This window comes from Lissotriton vulgaris, chromosome 2_2, assembly GCF_964263255.1.
Source record: "Lissotriton vulgaris chromosome 2_2, aLisVul1.2, whole genome shotgun sequence".
Taxonomy (NCBI): domain Eukaryota; kingdom Metazoa; phylum Chordata; class Amphibia; order Caudata; family Salamandridae; genus Lissotriton; species Lissotriton vulgaris.
In genome coordinates, this window is record NC_141688.1 from 335,319,639 (window position 1) to 335,340,444 (window position 20,806).

General features: G+C 49.3%; 1 long non-coding RNA gene across 1 annotated transcript in view; it reads left to right on the forward strand.

The window, feature by feature from the left end:
• Positions 1–20,806, forward strand: part of LOC147729430 (uncharacterized) — a 209,229-nt gene that overhangs the window by 70,806 nt on the left and 117,617 nt on the right. Inside the window, exon 2 of the long non-coding RNA XR_015309219.1 lies at positions 15,774–15,805. This is a non-coding gene — a long non-coding RNA (uncharacterized LOC147729430). The remainder of the gene's footprint in view (positions 1–15,773; positions 15,806–20,806) is intronic.

Below are 20,806 nucleotides of genomic sequence, written 5' to 3' on the forward strand. Positions count from 1 at the left end.
GGCATAGGTGCATCCAAGACCTACCAGGGGCTGCAGCATGTATTATACCACCCCTGGCTGGCCATCCAAACTGACAAAACAGGTTGATCACTCAGCTTGGGTAAGGTGGTGTAATCACCCGTTGCTTAGATATAGTATATCTATATCTACCTTATATAGAGACACATGGTAACCTATAAGTCACTCCTATGGCAGGCCTTAACAATCCTGGAGGCAGAGTGCTTGGTTTTATGTGAGAGGGTGCCCTAGCATGAGCTGAGCCCCTCTGCGGCTTTGGAATCATCTCCTTATAGCTGTTCTATGATATAGCCAAACCATACACTCTTAAGTGCATTATAACCCTTGTGGTTATTGCTAACTTTGGATTGGCTTTATCAAAACATGTCGTGTAAGGTATCAACCACTTTGGAATACTACCCCCTGCCAGTCCTGGCAGCTGGAGTAGCATTCCACCCTTCTAGAGGGAGAAGACATGTAGTTACTTTTTTACCCGGTTAAAGTTATACACAGCCTCAGCATCGCAAAATGGATGCTGCTGCCACAGACACAAGCCTGACCTCCTGCTGTTGACGGAAACTCCACAAGGGAGGCCTATACAATAGGTTTCCTGTCGAGGGAGGTGCCAGCACCTCCCCAGACAGCCTGTTGTGTATTGGGGCAAGGTGGGTTGAATGGAAAGATGCTTTTCCAGACACTGCCGGGGCACACAAGGTGCTCCATGCATAGCCCGGTTCAAACCAGTTGCTGGGGCACTCCAACCCCACTCTGGCGTGAAACTGGACAAAGGGAAAGGGGTGTAACCACCCCCTTCCCAGGTTCCACCCATAGGAGGGACCTAGCAGGTAATCCAGTCCCTAAAATCAGTATAAAGATAGGAGCTGTGTCCCCAGGACTTTAGTTTATCCTAGAACAAAACTCTTATACAGAACTCTTGGACCTTCGACGTTCTATTTCGACTTGAAGACTGAAGACATCTCCCTTGTGGTCAAGGAGTGACCACCCTGTGCAAACAGGCACCACCAGTAACTTGCAGGTTTGCTTTGTCGACACTCCTGAAGGAACCCGAAGACTCAGCGACACAGGAACTGGACTTCCAGACTTCTCTGACTCCGATCCACCTCTACAGCACAGCTGAGACCCGTGCCAGACACGAGAGACGTGGTACCGGACATCCTGGACTTTCTGCATTTTGCTAACTGCATCGACTCCTGAGGTAACTTGCAGTTGTGCATTAGAGTACTAGAAGCCCCAGACCGAGCAGCATTTGCACTGAAGCTCAGCCCTCCACACTCCATGAGTGCCGCGTGGGTCCTGCTCCTGCATTTCAGCTCGACGCGTCTTCCCGGTTGCTAGCCCGTTGGCTAGTTAGTCCTCTGAAGTCTCCTGTGGGTCTCCTACTTCCTAAGCTTGGTTGTCTAGTGTAGCCCCAGCGATTCTCTAGGCTCTAGGCCTATTCACTATTCCTGTTGTGGCTCCAATACCACTATTTTAGTATATGGTTTGTGAAGCCCCTAGGGCAAATCTGTATTTGTGCAACTTATAGTATGCTAATTGAGAAAACTTGTAATGTACTTTTACCTCTGACCTCATAAAGAGTGTAGAGGGGTTGTGTTAGAAATAAATACATATATATTTGATATATACCGTGTGTGGTGTACTTTCATTTGGTATTCAAGGGGTTATAATTGGTAAAACAAACAGCTTCACATGCTCCTTGGAGTTTAGCCTAAGACTGCTGGTCCATGCTACCACTAGGATAGCTTGTCTATAAGGTTGACTTTACAACCACCATCAATAAGGGTCGTTTAGACTGGTGCAAGGTGCCCCTAGAATAGTGGACATCATATGGCAGGCTAACTTCTCACAGCCCCTGGTAACAAAAACAGACCGCCTGGGGCCAAAAAACGGCCCCCAAGCTGGGGTTCCACAGGGGAAACGCCCAGTGCCCGCTACAGCCAGTCCTGCCCTGGCGGCACACAGTGCCATAGCATAGGGAGAGAGGTGGTAAGTGCTGCGTCTTAGTAGATATGGGTCTGTGCAGCTCTCCCCCAACAACTTGATTGGCTGCACTGAGCTGCATTGTGTATACTGTAAGTAACTCGGCCCCTCAAGACCACCCCGCCTCATCAGCTCCCTGCTTGGGGTGAACGCAGTGCTTGGGGTGAACGCACTGCTTGGGGTAGACACACTGCTTGGGGGAACGCACTGCCTGGGGTGAATGCACTGCTTGGGGTGAACGCAGTGCTCGGGGTGGACACACTGCTCGGGGTGAACGCACTGCTTGGGGTGAACGGAGTGCTTGGGGTTAACGCAGTGCTTGGGGTGGACACACTGCTTGGGGTGGATGCACTGCTTGGGGTGGATGCACTGCTTGGGGTGAACGCAGTGCTTGGGGTGAACACACTGCTCGGGGTGGATGCACTGCTTGGGGTGGACTCACTGCTCGGGGTGGATGCACTGCTCGGGGTGGATGCACTGCTTGGGTTTAACGCAGTGCTTGGGGTGAATGCAGTGCTTGGGGTGAACACACTGCTCGGGGTGGATGCACTGCTTTTGGTGGACTCACTGCTGGGGTGAACACACTGCTTGGGGTGGATGCACTGCTTGGGGTGGATGCACTGCTTGGGTGGACCCACTGCTTGGGGGGAACGCACTGCTTGGGGTGGACGTACTGCTTGGGATGGACGCACTGCTTGGGGTTTAAGCACTGCTTTTGGTGAATTCACTGCTTGGAGTGGACACACTGCTTGGGGTGGACGCACTGCTTGGGGTGGATGCACTGCTTGGGGTGATTGCACTGCTTGGGGTGAATGCAATGCCTGGGGTGGACACAGTGCTTGGGGTGGACGCACTGCTTGGGGTGGACGCACTGCTTGGGGTGGACGCACTGCTTGGGGTGGATGCACTGCTTGGGGTGGACGCACTGCTTGGCACTGCTTTGGGTAGACGCACTGCTTGGGGTGAATGCCCCGCTTGGGCAGAAAGCACTGCTTGGGATTGATGCAATGCCTGGGGTGGACACAGTGCTCGGGGTGGACACAGTGCTTGGGGTGGACGCACTGCTTGGGGTGGACGCACTGCTTGGGGTGGACGCACTGCTTGGGGTGGACGCACTGCTTGGGGTGGACGCTCTGCTCGAGGTGGATGCACTGTTTGGGGTGAATGCAATGCCTGGGGTGGACACAGTGCTTGGGGTGGACACAGTGCTTGGGGTGGACGCACTGCTTGGGGTGGACGCACTGCTTGGGGTGGACGCACTGCTTGGGGTGGACGCTCTGCTCGAGGTGGATGCACTGCTTGGGGTGGACGCACTGCTTGGGATTGATGCACTGCTTGGGGTGACGCACTTCTTGGCACTGCTTTGGGTAGACGCACTGCTTGGGGTGAATGCCCCGCTTTGGCAGGACGCACTGCTTGGGATTGATGCACTTCTTGGGGTGACGCAATGCTTGGGGTGGACGCACTGCTGCTTCGTCAGCACACGTCCCGACACACACCTGTGAGATTCCTCCATATTCCTTGGCTCCTTCATTCATTGCCTCTCAGCAGATCAACTACAAGCAGGTGCAGACTTCATTCAGAGGCTGTCTGTAGGAGCTGGGGCCAGATCCAGGGTCTGACGGATGACTGTCTGTCCATCATTACTTCTGCCACCCTGATAGACCACCGTTGGCCAACTTCAGGGATCACCGCTAGACTGCGGGAATCTATTTACTGACACAGGAACCACCGTCATGGCGGGTCCTCTCCGGGTACTAAGGGGCTTATTTATGAGCCCTTGTGCCACTTTTGCTCTGACGGTGCTACACTTTTTGTGATGCACCAGCTACGTAAAAAAATGAGTCTTGTTGCACCATATTTACAAAGTGACGCATCTACCTAGATGCGTCACTTTGTAAACCCTTGCTCTACATTATACCCGCGCCAGGTATAATGTATGCAGGCGGCGTTCTGACCAAGAAAGGGTCATAGAAGTGACGCAGTGAAATCTATAAGATTTTGCTGTGCCACTTCTAGGACCCAAATGTGTCAATATCTTACGCCTGCCTCACAGCAGGCGTAAGACTGACGTAGGCACATTTGAAATGGGACTTGTCCATGTGTAATGACCTATTGCCGGAGTTGTGTCACTTTTGTGACACACTCCAGCAATGCGTCATTTTTGCGCCTACAGATACGTCAGACATACTGACGTATCTGTAACTCGTTGTGACATGATGCGGCATACTGAAAATATGACTCATCATTGGTGTAGTACGGAGGACGCAATGAAAAGCGTTGCATCGCTGTTTTCTCTGAGCGATGCGCCACTTTTCATAAATGAGGCCCTAAAACTGGCAGCTGCCAACTGTGAAGAAGGTCCAGGAAACTTTCATAGCCTTTTGGTTTACAAAAGCAAACTCCTAAAGTAGGACCCCAGTACCATTGGAGATGTTTTCTGGATGTGGAGGGGTGATAGTTTGGGCAGGCAAAGGTATGCTCATCTTCCAATTGCCCTTACTCCCTTAGATCATTGGAGGAAGCTTTACATCAATGGAGCCAGTGGGGCTCCGCCGACAGACAACTGAGGATCCTCCTGACCTTATATAGGGGGGCCGGAGCGTCACTATTGCAGACAGGGCTATCCGTCATGTTTCGGATGGAGTGCCCTATCTGCTATAAATCACCCTTAGATACCTCACAGGGCTACAAGAGCTCAATCAGAGAGCAGCCTTGTCGGCAAGAGCAAGCTCCACCTCCAGCCAGAGGGCGGCCATCACAGACGAAGCAAGCTCCGCCTCCAGCAGCGGGCAGACATCACAGACAAAGCAAGCTCCGCCTCCAGCCAGAGGGCGGCCATCACAGACAAAGCAAGATCCGCCTCCAGCCAGAGGGCAGCCATCACGGACAAAGCAAGCTCTGCCTCCAGCCAGAGGGCAGCCATCACGGACAAAGCAAGCTCTGCCTCCAGCCAGAGGGCAGCCATCACGGACAAAGCAAGCTCCGCCTCCAGCCAGAGGGCAGCCATCACGGACAAAGCAAGCTCCGCCTCCAGCCAGAGGGCAGCCATCACGGACAAAGCAAGCTCTGCCTCCAGCAGAGGGCAGCCATCACAGAAAGGGAGCAAGAAAATGACAGACTGAGAGCGGGAGCGAGAGAAAGACGCACAGAGAGGGGGAGCGAGAGAAAGATGGACAGAGAGGGGGAGCAAGAGAAAAACGGACAGAGAGGGGAAGTGAGAGAAAGACGGACAGAGAGGGGGAGTGAGAGAAAGACGGACAGAGAGAGGGAGCGAGAGAAAGACAAACAGAGAGGAGGAGAGAGACACAGATAGCAGAAGAGATGGACAGGTTGAGAGATTGACTACAATGTGCACCCACGCCACACTGCTTACCAGCTGCCACCGGTGTGTCTCCAAACACGTGCCAGTATGTAGTGCAGTTTACCAGGTCCCACATCTGAAACAGATCTGTCATCAGAAACAGAGTCCCGATATATGAATGGCAAAGTACATACAATTGAACACGCCATCATCGCCTGTCCGCCCCTGTGTACCCAGGCAGATGCATCCCAGCCCCTCCTGCCGCCCAGCGGTGCATTCCCGCCCCTGCACACCCCGGCCTCACTGCTCACCATCCGCTCTTGGTGCGTAGCAATGAGGGCCCACCAGGTGCCACTGCAAGCCACATGCCCGAAGCCTGTGATTATGGCACCCTCCACATCATGCAGCCCCGCCACAGGTCTCACTTTTTATTCTGGGTCTTGATTTCGCCATTGCAGAGGACATACCAGTGCACCTGGCATCATCGCAGACTGCACACCTGCTCAACCCGTATAGGTGCCACTTACTCTGTGATCCGGGAGGCAACACCACATTGCGGTAGGCCACCGATGTCCGCTGGCTCAGGCCTACACTGCGGTCCAGCAGGGCACACAAAACCTAAGCAGTCTGGACCACTGGGACGGGGCATCATCGCAGGCTGCACACCCACTCATCACTTAAGGTGCCCGTACCTCAGTGCACCAAAAGTCACCGTCCAGTGGCGGTGTGCAAGTGCCAGCCACAGTGTATCCGGTGCCACCTAGACTGTGCCCCGCAAGTCATGGACCCTCTATTATTGGGTATTGTGGTTCCGACGCCATCGTATCACCCCCGGGCCAGCGGAATGTGATGTTGCAGGCCCCTGGAACCCCATGCCTATATGAACACCACACGGATACACCCTGAGAGAGGTTGGAAATGGCGTCGAGCACCTGCGCCCGGGCCTTTTTATTGGCAGGGTCATATGAACTGTGAGGCGTGTGCTGGATGGGTGTGGTGTGGGTGTATACCAGCCATGAGGGAGTGGCTGCAGCATGCTGACAACTAGACCTGTGATCAGCAGATTACTACAGGGCAAACCTGGGATATGTAGCGTTGCTGTCCTTCCCTTTGAGCATAAGCGGAGTGGGCTGGCCTGGGGTCTGCCAGCCAGCATAAGGGTTTGAACAATGACCCTGTGGCTCTGTGAGTGGTTCAATACGGGGCTGGACAAGGAAGTAGCAGATGCGTGTATACCTGTTGTTGAACCGGCGCCACCTGGACAACATTCGGCAATGTGTCACCCTGTGATCCAAGTCCAACGACATGAGCCACATGGACGTAAAAGGAATTCACTTACCCTACATTCATCCATACTACCACACTTGAAAGACCATAGACACAACACATCTGTGTGATTATAAATGTTTAATGCACATTCAGTGGACTGTTGCATCTGGAGCAGAACTGGGCCGTGCAAACCCCACATGATGATGTTGGCCCATGGAGAGACAGCCAAGTACCTTCAGGGAATGACAAGTCCAACGGAAGAGAAGAGTTCAGTCCGCAGTCTGATTGCTGTGTCATTGGGGATCAGACAGTATATGGCAGTCCATGTCGAGGTCCACGGTGAGTGTTGCAGGGTGCATCGGGGGACAGCGGAAGGTGATGATGCAGAGGACAGAACCAAGCAGAAATAGGCCATATGACGGAGATAAATGCTACTGCATCCTTCTTACCACTAAGGCAGAATAATCCACATCTTTGTACTCTGCAGTTTCATGTGCCTCACATTTGGGTGGTGGTGTTCTGTCTCCTGCACTGTGTGGCAGTGACACCTCAGGGGCCAGAGGTGGTTTGTCTTTCGCATTGTGTGGCACTGACACTTTAGGGGGCAGAGGTGTGGATGTAGTTGTAGCAGCAGCATGCATCAGTGCCAGGCCTTGTGGCAGCAATGCCATGAGGATGGTTTTGAGGTAATTGGGGAACCCAGCTACCACTCGCTGGTGTGCAGCTGTGGCAGCCACTCTTTCCACATTCACCCGCTCCATGCTCTCCAATAACCTCCGCATGTTTCCCAACTCCTGTGTGACATCGCTGGAGCCACTCTGACTGGTCAGTTGTTCTATTCTCAGTCAAGGCTCCAGTGAAGTCAGTCATGGGTCAATGGAGAGCATGGAGCGAACTGTGGGTGTCCGTTAGGGACCGTGATTGGTCCCTGATGGGACTTAGATACCCTTGTATGGCAGCTCGTTTGTCTGCCATGCAGTCGAAGCCCACCTGCACCTGTTCAGCCAGCTGCTCCTAGCACCCCAACACACTGCGTTGGAAAGTCATGTGTTCTTCGTGGGGGCACTGAGAGGCAGCTGTGGTGGTGGGTGCTGCCTGCTGTGTGGTCTGTGCAGGGGGTGGGGTCTCCTCATAGCTGCTGGGATGCCCAGCTCCTGGAAGTGGGCTGCAGAAGCTGTCCAGGAGCTGTTGGAGGGCGATGGAGTCAAAGCTGTGGTGGTCCTCTTCGTCATCAGAGAAGAGAGCTTCGGGCTGCTCTGCAGGAGGTGTTGATTGTCCCTCTGCAATGTGAAGGGGAGATGCAGTTTAACAATGTGTTCACATGTATGTTGTCGCATTGGACATGTTTACATACAGACTGCATGCCTGTGTGCATCGTGGCTGTTTGAGAGGAGCTGCCTATTTGATGGGGGACAGTGGACATTTCAACAACAGACGTGTGTGTGTTTGTACTTGTACATTATCAGCTCACATTTCCCTGCAATGCTCAATGTGATTGGCCAGTGTCTAAACCCAGCCGGCACCAGTTGTGTCCTGTTTTCTGTTGTGGATGTGTTGCAGTTTGTGCCACGTCGTTGTCAATGTTGATGTAAAAAAAAAAAAAAAAAAATCTATATTTGTAAAGCGCGAACATGTGCTCTGCATGTTATGTGTATGTGCTGCATTTTGGGGGAGTCGCCCCTGCAGCTCTGATTCTGCTGCCCCTTATCCCTTTCATGCGGTATGCCTTTGGCTTCTGTGCTTATACAGTGCTGAAATGTTGCATACTTGGGTAAATAGGTCTCTTGGTCGGAGTTGGGCGCTGCAGCATGGTTTGTCCACAGATGTGCTCAGCTCAATTGTGCATGTGTGCCATTGTGCCCACCTTCCCCCGTCCCCCCAGTCCCTGGTCGTTACTCACCCTGCTCCTGTTGTGTCCGGGTATGTTGAGCAGTGTCCCGTCCCTCGACTCCAGCCACTGTCTCCCCACTGATGACTGTGGACACCATTTCCTCCATCTCGTCCAGCTCCTCCTGTGGCGCATGACTTCTACCTCCAGTCTGCATTGCTGCCTTCCGGTTGTTGGCGAGTTTCAGCTTTGTTTTGCGCTTGACATCATTCCAGCGCCTCTTGACCTCCTCCATTGTCCTCTTCAGCATTCCTCTGCATTCACTTTGTCCACGATGGACTGTCATAGTCCATTTTTTGTTGCCAATGACACAGTGAAGATGACGAACAGTTGTTGATAGTGTTCTACCACCTCCGTTATCAGGATCCTGTTTTCCTGCGGACTGAACCGTTTCTTCCTACTCTTCTTCTTCTTGACCTTCCCTGACCCAGAGGATCAGGCATGTTCTCCGGGGGGCTTGTGGGGTTCTCTTTCTCCTCCGTACTTGCGCCAGCGACATCCATTGTGCTTCGCTGTTGTTTGGCATTTGTTTGTCCGATTTTTCCTGCTTTTATGGTGATTTTCCCACCTGACGCGTGTGAATTGCAGGCCTGTCGCTGGTTTTCGCTGATTTTTTGTATCACAATTGGCCTCATCGCAGCTTTTTTTGCGTTCGGGTTTCGCATTTTTGCGGCGTGGCGTTGATTTTAATGCAGACAATCGACGCGTTATCTGGTGACTATTGATTGGTACCGCCGTTTTGTGAATACTTAGTTAACACAGCATAATTTTCCTGCGATATTGAGAGTTGCATTAAGTTACTTTTGCGATGGTTATCACACGTTCTAGAGAATATGCCCAATAGGGAGGCAAGTCCTCGCTTGCGTGTGCCTCCATACTCTTTCAGACTACTGTTTAAGCACTTCAATCCTTAATCAATCAATCAGCAATTTGTATAGCGCGCTACTCACCCAGAAGGGTCTCAAGGCGCTGGGGGGAGGGGTACGCTACTGCTACCGCTAATGCCCCCAGAACATTTAAAAAGTAATATTCAGTTATGCTGTGTACACACAGGGCACACACAGGACACACACAGGTTACACACAGTAGGACACACAGTGGGCACACACAGGGCACAAACAGGGCACACCGGGAATATACAGGAGGAACACACATGGTGGGAAGGATGGAGTCTCCTCCTGGTTCCCTCCATTTTCGGATTGCCTGGAGCCTTTGTAGCGAGACCTACACTCTGATTCCTGTAGCAAGTAGGATTGGCTGTGTCGATGGTCCATACACAAGGAAAAGAGGGCGTGAAGAGCGTCCTCCATGGCGACTTCTCCACATTGGCACCAGAGCTCTTCCCCACCCCTTATAACTGCTGCCAAGGGAGGTTGGGAGAACCTGAGCTTTGCAGACAGCTTCTTCCCTTCAAGGGGGTCAATGTGTCCGTGATAGTCCTGAGTCAAGGGTGTCAGTGTGTCCATGATAGTCCTCTGAGTCAAGTGGGTTAATATGTCCATGAAAATCATCCGAGGCAGGGGGGTTAATATGTCCATGATAATCTTCAGAAACAAGGGGATTCATTTGTCTATGATAATCCTCAGAGTTAAGGGGTCAGCATTTCCATAATAATCCTCAGAGTCAAGGGAGTCAGTGCGTCCATGATAATCTTCAAGGGGGTCAATATGTCCATGATAGCCCTCAGAGTCAAGATGGGCAATGTGTCCATGATAATCATCAGAGTCAGGGGGGTCAGTGTGTCCATGATAGTCTTCATAATCAAAGGGGTCAATCTGTCCACGATAATCCTCAGAGTTAAGGGGGTCAATGTGTCAATGATAATCCACAGAGTAAATTGGGTCAATATGTCCATGATAGTTCTCCATGTCAAGTGGGTCAATATGTCCATGATAATCATCATAGTCATGGGGGGTCAGTGTGTCCATGATAATCCTCCGAATCAAGGGGGTCGGTTTATCCATGGCAGTCCTCAGAGTCAAGAAGGTCAGGGTTAGAAATGGGATTTCCAGTTGCCTGAGGCTTGCTCCGAAGACAGGCAGAAACCACCACTTTAGTCAAGGCAAGGGAGTTACACGCCAAAGATAACTCCAGCTCACCCTCTAGGCAACGTGGCACGAGCAGTAAGGCTCATCCCGAGGCTATGTAAGTTAAGTGTTTGCGCAAGCACCCCCGGCAACAACACCCAAGGCCCACCGCAAAGGAAACTCCACACAAGGTTATATAGAAAAATAGTCTTTGTATTATACCAAACACATTATATAAAAACACACACTATACAATGTGCCAACAGGCACAGGCAGAATTTACAGGGGATCTATGTACAGGACAGGGCCACATGGACCACTGCCAGAAATAAGCACCTTTAGAATTAGAATACGTGTTAGAAATAGCACTTTGTAGGAATAATAATTCTTGTAGGAATAGCGCTTAGCACACAGGACAATAATAACTGTAGCACCAAATAGAAAATAGAGCACACAACCAGTAACCACTGGTAACAGGTAAGTACCACCTACACAACCCTAACCACCTTAGGAAAATATCACGCAGGGTACCATGAACTCACTAGTAGGACCTATATTAGGAAATTAAGCAGAGAAATAATCCCTGGAGTTAAGTTTCACACACCTTTCACTCAGATAATTCTCACACCATCAACATTCTTTGGGGTTAGAGGGGAGGGGAAGAGGGGGGTAATACAGCCGTCCTCTGGAACTAGCTGGTAAATTGAAGTCCATCCCATGAATTATGTCTGAAGTACAATTATATACCCACAACTGAAATGTAGTGTTTACACTAATTTATTAAAAAGAGAAATCTTCTCAAGTTTCGGTAAAACACACTTTACATAAGTAAAAAAATAATTGTTATGTTGAATAAAAATCACTGTTCATATATAAAAAAACTCATCATTAATAACGCCAATATATAAGGAAATGTACCTAATATGTTATTTTGGATTCTTAAATTAGAACTCAAAGCGTCGACGCGTTTCAGTGGCAAATTTGATTAAATGGACAAAAACCTCCTTCTTCAGGACATAAAATAATGTTGGGTCACTTTTCTTCATGTAATTATTACAAACAAGATCGATAACTACATGAGAGAAAAAAAAACGTATGTCATCCTAAGCAGAAAAACACACTTTGTTTTTCAAAACTACTTAGCATTGCTTGAAATCAGTATTTATGTCTTAGGTCATCCTCCCCTCTTTTTTGTACATTTCATTTTTATATTCACATTACATTTCTTTCTACTTAAATACACTACATTTCAAAATTGTTCACCCTCGATTATGGACTATGGAAAAAAGAGATATTCCAACCCTCAAGGGGAAAGGGACTCCCAAGAAGCGGATAGGGTGTGGGACCCACTCAGCCTAATCAGACACTTCATTCATCTCCTTCCAAACAAAGAAATTGATACGAACCATCAAATGTTTATAGTATCTTCCATACAGTCTGATATATATCGGATATTTTGATAATCCTGTCTGTGAATCCTTTAAGGATGTTTCACCTATTATGACATACAAAGAAAGGTGGCTGTATTATTATGTGCCAATTTACAAAAACTCAATGTGTACAGGTATTTTATCCTACATTTTGTTACCTCAGAGCAGGGTAATTAATTATTTATCTGCTCCTTCCATTTATTAGTAAATTGGTTAATCTTCGTTAGGTATGCTGATCTTCTCCTTTATAATCTCTTTAAAAACACCTTGTCCCTGTAAATTTATAAGTGCATAAATACTCCTATTAATGATGTTCCTATGGTAGGATGTTGCAATCTACATTTGTAGTCTATTCTCAATAATGAATGGCTTACCTCTGTTTAAAGACGATATAATCCCACCTGATAGGGACGGTATCTTGTTCCCCCTATAGTCTTGATGACATAGATGATTCGATAAATCTATTGGCATAAATCGTAACACTTTATCCTGTAATTGATATGGATAAAAGGAAAAATGTGTTGGTATCTCGTATTTAAGATACGGGGAATGGGCATATCTATTATATTCTACATTATTGACTGCCCTCAGTTTTAATATTAATACTGGTCGATATGCAGTTACCTGCTCAAGCAGCGTGACTAAACGATGGTATTTATAACACACATTGCTGATTTCATGTCAACAGTTCTTTGTTGATATTACGGGCATCTTATTTGCCATATTCATTAATAGTTTAATAATACTGTCCCTCGTATACTTTACTCACAAATGTTATGTTTTTCCTATGATTTTTTAAGGCTATCTCCCGCCTTCTAATATTGATTGGTACGCTAGCTAAATCGTAGAGCCGGCGCATAGTACGCCCCTCCTTACAGCTGCCTTAATTTAAACAGTGCTCCCTCTGTAATGTTCAGACCCCACCATAACTATCTGCTAGTTGTATAGCCATTGAAATGGGCCACTTAGAACAGCTTGGCATTAACTTTAGAGTTACTAGCAAAGATTTAATCTATTGTTTGTAATAATTACATGAAGAAAAGTGACCCAACATTATTTCATGTCCTGAAGAAGGTGGTCCATTTAATCAAATTTGCCACCGAAACGCGCCGACGCTTTGAGTTCTAATTTAAGAATCCAAAATAACGAGTGACATTGGATAAGAAAAATGTTCTTACGTAATGGTCCCACAAAGATCACTTAACGTTGTTGGATCTATTTGAAGATTTCAACAGACTATTGTAACTGTGTACTTTTCAGGGTCTATGTTTTGTATTAGGTACATTTCCTTGTATATTGGCGTTATTAATGGTGAGTTTTTTTATATATGAACTGTGATTTTTATTGAACATAACAATTCTTTTTTTAATTATGTAAAGTGTGTTTTAACGAAACTTGAGAATATTTATCTTTTTAATAAATTAGTGTAAACACTACATTTCAGTTGTGGGTATATAATTGTACTTCAGATATAATTGATGGGATGGACTTCAATTTACCAGCTAGTTCCAGAGGACGGGTGTATTAACCCCCCCTCTTCCCCTCCCCTCTAACCCCGAAGAATGTTGATGGTGTGAGAATTATCTGAGTGAAAGGTGTGTGAAACGTAACTCCAGGTATTATTTCTCTGCTTAATTATACTAAGAGCCCTGTTCCCTGGAACGTGTGGGGCCACCTCTCTTTTTGAATCACCCTATATTAGGAAAAACAACCTCCTAAGCATCGCATACATTCAGAGGTATAAAACATTACATTGATGCAGAAATCACATTAGGCAGGTACTCACATTTGCGCCAAGATCACATCAGGGTGGGGGGAAAACCAGTCGCAGCAGGTTTTGGAGCACTTTGTTTTCCTCAGGCACCCTTTCCATTCACTGGCCAGGCTAGGGACATTAGACGCACCACAGGGGGGCGGAGCCAGCATTGTGTGGGGAAAGCCCAGCCCTATTCAGGTCCCAGGTGCACTCTTCCCCGGCCATCAACATGCAGATCTCCCATTCACCACCGGGGCAGACCCATCCTGACTCCTGGAGCCTGGATCACCAGCCAACTCCAGCCAATCACAAGCCAGATAGCCAATTCACATAAATTACACAGATATGCCAACTTCTAGAAGTGGCACTTCCACACTAGACACATTCCCGCCGCACACATCATCGCGCATCATTTAATCACACGAGTCCGCACATACCAAACTCGAGCCTGCACTCCCCACACATCAGGAACTACCAGGGACACATACATTCCCCATGCATTCCTATGGGAGAGCAGGCCAATCTCACCACACGCACTCAAAGTGTGCACTCACTTTCCACTGGGCCACAGTGAAAGTGCGCAGAAGCCCAAAAATAACTAACATCAAGTCACATTAACAAGCAAAAAGTTTAGGGGTGAACCTGCCAGAAGGGCCAAGTCCAACAGTCAGTGTGTTTATGATAGTCCTCAGAGTCAATGGGGTCATAGTGTCTGTGATAATCCTCAGAGTCAAGATGGTCAGTGTGTCTATGATAATCCTCAGAGTCAAGGTTGTCAGTGTTTCAATGACAATCTTTAGAGTAAAGGAGCTCAATATGTCCATGATAGTCCTCGGATTCAAGGGGGTCAGTGTGTCCATGATAGTTCTGAGAGTCAAGGATGTCAATGTGTCCGTGATAATCCTCATAGTCAAAGGGGCCCATGTGTTGATGATAATCAGAGCCAGGGGGGTCAGTGTGTCCATGATAATCTTTAAGGGGGTTTATTTGTCCATGATAATCCTCAGAGTCAAGGGGGTCAGTGTGTCCATGATAATCCTCAGAGTAAATTGGGTCAATATATCTATGATAATCCTCAGAGTCAAGGGGGTCAATGTGTCCATGATAATCCTCAGAGTTAAGGGGGTCACTGTGCCAAGGATAGTCCTCAAAGTCAAGGGAGTGAATACATCCATGATTGTCAGCAGAGGTCTGGCTTATCTTGACTTCAGAGATGGACATGACTCGCCACTCTACGTATGGTAATCCCTTTTGGGCTGATTTGTTGTTAGGATCATCTGCTACATGTTCGTCACAATATAGTGACATTATACAAATGTGAGGCATAGGTTTAGCCCCAAACCAGTGCACTGCAAGATTGCGCCATCATGGCTGTTAGGTTCAAATGTTAATCCATCATTTAATCAATGTTTTCAAATTACTCCATTTTGTACTCATTTCTGTTCATTTACTTTAACAACATTCCACATACGGGGATCATGTGACTTTTTTCATGTTTCTCATGTAGAACCTGTGCCCATCCGAGCCTCTTGTTAATACACTAATGCATTGTGGAATATTGATGAAGTAAATGAACAGAAATGAGTACAAAATGGAGTAATTTAAAAACATTGATTAAATGATGGATTAACATTTGAACCTAACAGCCATGATGGCGCAATCTTGCAGTGCACTGGTTTGGGGCTAAACCTATGCCTCACAGTTGTATATTGTCACAATTTCAAGTGCCACCGGGGCAACTGGAGGGCAATGAACGACGTTTCAGGGCTCTGCTCAAAACTCACTTATATACTGCATAGGGGCTGGGTGTTCTAGGCAGGTTCACTGGTAGCTTAGCGCGGGGACACGCCGTGATGGCGTTACTGAGCGCTCTATAAGCTCTTTATTATTATTATTAAGGCACTTTGCCAGGATGCACGCATTCTCATACAGATGATGGACAAGCTTGAAGAAATCACAAAGAGAAGGAGTGCTTCCCGATTTTTCACAATGTTCGTCACAATATAGTGACATGTTGAGATATAAGGGGAAGGTTGAGGTGTCGTACTTTTGTTTGCATATGTTTCCTAATCTACCTTTTGTTTCCTCTCTTTCCACCCAGGTTTGGCGGTGGGACTTCCTCTGCTCGGTGGGGTAAGTACCAGACATGACGTATGCCCTGAGCCTCTGAGGAGAGCACCAGCCTGCCTGACTGCGCCTGTCCTTTTTAATTCAGTAACATTCATTGAGGTGTTGATTACTACACGCTTCACAGGCTGAAAGTAACATGATAAATGAAGAAAATTAAAAATAAATAGACAAGACCATAAACAATGGAGTATCATCTTAATCATTATTTCAAACAATCTACAAACCAATTAAATTATAAATGAAAAGACTGAACATGATATTTGCTCCTATTATCCATCATTAACAGTGACTGTCAGACCCTCGGTGTTCATCACAGGGGCAGTTATGTTTAATTGTACCTGAGTGGGAACAGGCCCAGATCTCGTGTTTCTCCTCAGTACAACAATCTCTGATCTTGAGGGAGCTGCAGCTGGTTTCTCCTCGGTACAACAGGCCCAGACCTTGAGGGAGCTGCAGCTAGTTTCTCCTCGGTACAACAGGCCCAGACCTGGACGGAGCTGCAGCTAGTTTCTCCTCGGTACAACAGACCCATATCTTGAGGGAGCTGCAGCTGGTTTCTCCTGGGTACAACAGGCCCAGACCTTGTGGGAGCTGCATCTGGTTTCACCTCGGTACAACAGGCCCAGATCTTGACGGAGCTGCATCTGGTTTCTCCTCGGTACAACAGGCCCAGATCTTGAGGGAGCTGCGTCTGGTTTCTCCTCGGTACAACAGGCCCAGATCTTGAGGGAGCTGCGTCTGGTTTCTCCTCAGTACAACAGGCCCAGACCTTGAGGGAGCTGCAGCTGGTTTCTCCTCTGTACAACAGGCCCAGACCTTGAGGGAGCTGCAGCTGGTTTCTCCTCAGTACAACAGGCCCAGATCTTGAGGGAGCTGCAGCTGGTTTCTCCTCGGTACAACAGGCCCAGATCTTGAGGGAGCTGCAGCTGGTTTCTCCTGGGTACAACAGGCCCAGACCTTGTGGGAGCTGCATCTGGTTTCACCTCGGTACAACAGGCCCAGATCTTGACGGAGCTGCATCTGGTTTCTCCTCGGTACAACAGGCCCAGACCTTGAGAGAGCTGCATCTGGTTTCTCCTCGGTACAACAGGCCCAGATCTTGATGGAGCTGCATCTGGTTTCTCCTCGGTACAACAGGCCCTGATCTTGAGGGAGCTGCAGCTGGTTTCTCCTCGGTACAACAGGCCCAGATCTTGAGGGAGCTGTAGGTCTTTTCTATTCAGCACAACGGGCCCAGATCTTGAGGGAGCAGTAGGTCTTTTCTATTCGGCACAGCAGGTCCAGATCTTGAGGGAGCTGCAGCTGGTTTCTCCTCAGCACCACAGGCCCAGGTCTTGAGGGAGCTGCAGCTGGTTTCTCCCCGGTACAACAGGCCCTGATCTTGAGGGAGCTGCAGCTGGTTACTCCCCGGTACAACAGGCCCTGATCTAGAGGGAGCTGCAGCTGGTTTCTCCTTGGTACAACAGGCCCAGATCTTGAGGGAGCTGCAGGTCTTTTCTATTTGGCACAACAGGCCCAGATCTTGAGGGAGCTGCAGCTGGTTTCTCCTCGGTACAACAGGCCCAGATCTTGAGGGAGCTGCAGCTGGTTTCTCCTCAGCACCACAGGCCCAGGTCTTGAGGGAGCTGCAGCTGGTTTCTCCTCAGCACCACAGGCCCAGGTCTTGAGGGAGCTGCAGCTGGTTTCTCCCCGGTACAACAGGCCCTGATCTTGAGGGAGCTGCAGCTGATTACTCCCTGGTACAACAGGCCCTGATCTAGAGGGAGCTGCAGCTGGTTTCTCCTCGGTACAACAGGCCCAGATCTTGAGGGAGCTGCAGGTCTTTTCTATTCGGTACAACAGGCCCAGATCTTGAGGGAGCTGCAGCTGGTTTCTCCTCGGCACAACTGGCCCAGACCTTGAGGGAGCTGCATCTGGTTTCTCCTCAGTACAACAGGCCCATATCTTGAGGGAGCTGCATCTGGTTTCTCCTCAGTACAACAGGCCCATATCTTGAGGGAGCTGCATCTGGTTTCTCCTCAGTACAACAGGCCCAGACCTTGAGGGAGCTGCAGCTAGTTTCTCCTCGGTACAACAGGCCCAGATCTTGAGGGAGCTGTAGGTCTTCTCGATTCGGCACAACAGGCCCAGATCTTGAGGGAGCTGCAGCTGGTTTCTCCTCGGCACAACAGGCCCAGATCTTGAGGGAGCTGCAGCTGGTTTCTCCTCGGCACAACAGGCCCAGACCTTGAGGGAGCTGCAGCTGGTTACTCCTTGGTACAACAGGCCCAGATCTTGAGGGAGCTGCATCTGGTTTCTCCTCAGTACAACAGGCCCAGATCTTGAGGGAGCTGCATCTGGTTTCTCCTCAGTACAACAGGCCCAGACCTTGAGGAAGCTGCAGCTGGTTTCCCCTCGGTACAACAGGCCCAGATCTTGAGGGAGCTGCATCTGGTTTCTCCTCGGTACAAGAGGCCCAGATCTTGAGGGAGCTGCAGCTGGTTTTTCCTCGGTAAAACAGGCCCAGACCTTGAGGAAGCTGCAGCTGGTTTCCCCTCGGTACAACAGGCCAGACCTTGAGGGAGCTGTATCTGGTTTCTCCTCAGTACACCAGGCCCAGATCTTGAGGGAGCTGCAGCTGGTTTCTCCTCGGTACAACAGGCCCAGATCTTGAGGGAGCTGCAGCTGGTTTCTCCTCGGTACAACAGGCCCAGACCTTGTGGGAGCTGCAGCTGGTTTCTCCTCGGTACAACAGGCCCAGATCTTAAGGGAGCTGCATCTGGTTTCTCCTCGGTACAACAGACCCAGATCTTGAGGGAGCTGCAGCTGGTTTCTCCTCTGTACAACAGGCCTAAACCTTGAGGGAGCTGCAGCTAGTTTCTCCTCGGTACAACATGCCCTAATCTTGAGGGAGCTGCAGCTGGTTTCTCCTCGGTACAACAGGCCCAGATCTTAAGGGAGCTGCATCTGGTTTCTCCTCGGTACAACAGACCCAGATCTTGAGGGAGCTGCAGCTGGTTTCTCCTCTGTACAACAGGCCTAAACCTTGAGGGAGCTGCAGCTAGTTTCTCCTCGGTACAACATGCCCTAATCTTGAGGGAGCGGCATCTGGTTTCTCCTCGGTACAACAGGCCCTGATCTTGAGGGAGCTGCAGCTGGTTTCTCCTCGGTACAACATGCCCTAATCTTGAGGGAGCGGCAACTGGTTTCTTCTCGGTACAACAGGCCCTGATCTTGAGGGAGAGGCAGCTGGTTTCTCCTCGGTACAACATGCCCAGACCGTGAGGGAGTTGCATCTGGTTTCTCCTCGGTACAGCAGCCCAGACCTTGAGGGAGCTGCATCTGGTTTGTCCTCGGTAGCACAGGCCCAGACTTGAGGGAGCTGCATCTGGTTTCTCCTTGGTACAACGGCCCAGATCTTGAGGGAGCTGCATCTGGTTTCTCCTCGGTACAACAGGCCCAGACCTTGACGGAGCTGCATCTGGTTTCTCCTCCGTACAACAGGCCCAGACCTTGAGAGTGCTGCATCTGGCTTCTCCTCGGTACAACAGGCCCAGATCTTGAGGGAGCTGCAGCTGGTTTTTCCTTGGTACAACAGGCCCACATCTGTAGGGAGCTGCAGCTGGTTTCTCATCAGTACAACAGGCCCAGACCTTGAGGGAACTGCAACTGGTTTCTCCTCGGTACAACAGGCCCAGACCTTGAGGGAACTGCAACTGGTTTCTTCTCGGTACAACTGGCCCAGACCTTGAGGGAACTGCAACTGGTTTCTTCTCGGTACAACTGGCCCAGACCTTGAGGGAACTGCAACTGGTTTCTCCTCGGTACAACAGGCCCAGACCTTGAGGGAACTGCAACTGGTTTCTTCTCGGTACAACTGGCCCAGACCTTGAGGGAACTGCAACTGGTTTCTTCTCGGTACAACTGGCCCCGATCTTGAGGGAGCTGCATCTGATTTCTCATCGGTACAACAGGCCCAGACCTTGAGTGAGCTGCATCTGGTTTCTCCTCGGTACAACAGGCCCAGATCTTGAGGGAGCTGCAGCTGGTTTCTCCTCGGTACAAGGGCCCAGATCTTGAGGGAGCTGCATCTGGTTTCTCCTCGGTACAACAGACCCATATCTTGAGGGAGCTGCAGCTGGTTTCTCCTCGGTACAACAGGCCCAGACCTGGACGGAGCTGCAGCTAGTTTCTCCTCGGTACAACAGGCCCAGACCTGGACGGAGCTGCAGCTAGTTTCTCCTCGGTACAACAGACCCATATCTTGAGGGAGCTGCATCTGGTTTCTCCTCAGTACAACAGGCCCAGACCTTGAGGGAGCTGCAACTGGTTTCTCCTCGGTACAACAACCCAGATCTTGAGGGAGCTGCAGCTGGTTTCTCCTCAGTACAACACACTTTATTTCCATCTCATTTGAACCTCAGAAGGTCCCCTGGGCCTTCAAGAAGGGATCCCTGTTCACAGCAGCTTCCAGTTGACTCTATTCTAGTCTTGACATCAGATTTTCCTGGGTCATGAAGGGATGGACCTGGGAGGAGACACCACTGATCGCCCGCAATTGGCATGGAATTTGTTCTCAAATCGGTGCTTTTACTTTCGCTTGAGTCTAGATTGGAACCAGAGAGACACTACAAGTGTCGTAGATGGACTCATCTGCTGGAGGGAGTAAGGTTCAAATACACCTGTGAGAAGGGGATTTACCTCCCTCTCTGCAAGAAGCTCTTATATGGTCAAGGTTGATCTGTGCATAAAGGAGCAGCAATGCATCTGCACTCACACGTGTACCTACAGATGTATTCACATGGGTACCTACATATGTACTCACATGTGTACCTACATATGTACTCACATGTGTACCTACAGATGTACTCACATGTGTACATACAAATGTACTCATATGTGCAGCTACAGATGTACTCACATTTGTACCTACAAATGTACTCACATGTGTACCTACAGATGTATTCACATGTGTACGTACAGATGTACTCACATGTGTACATACAGATGTACTTTGGAAATTCA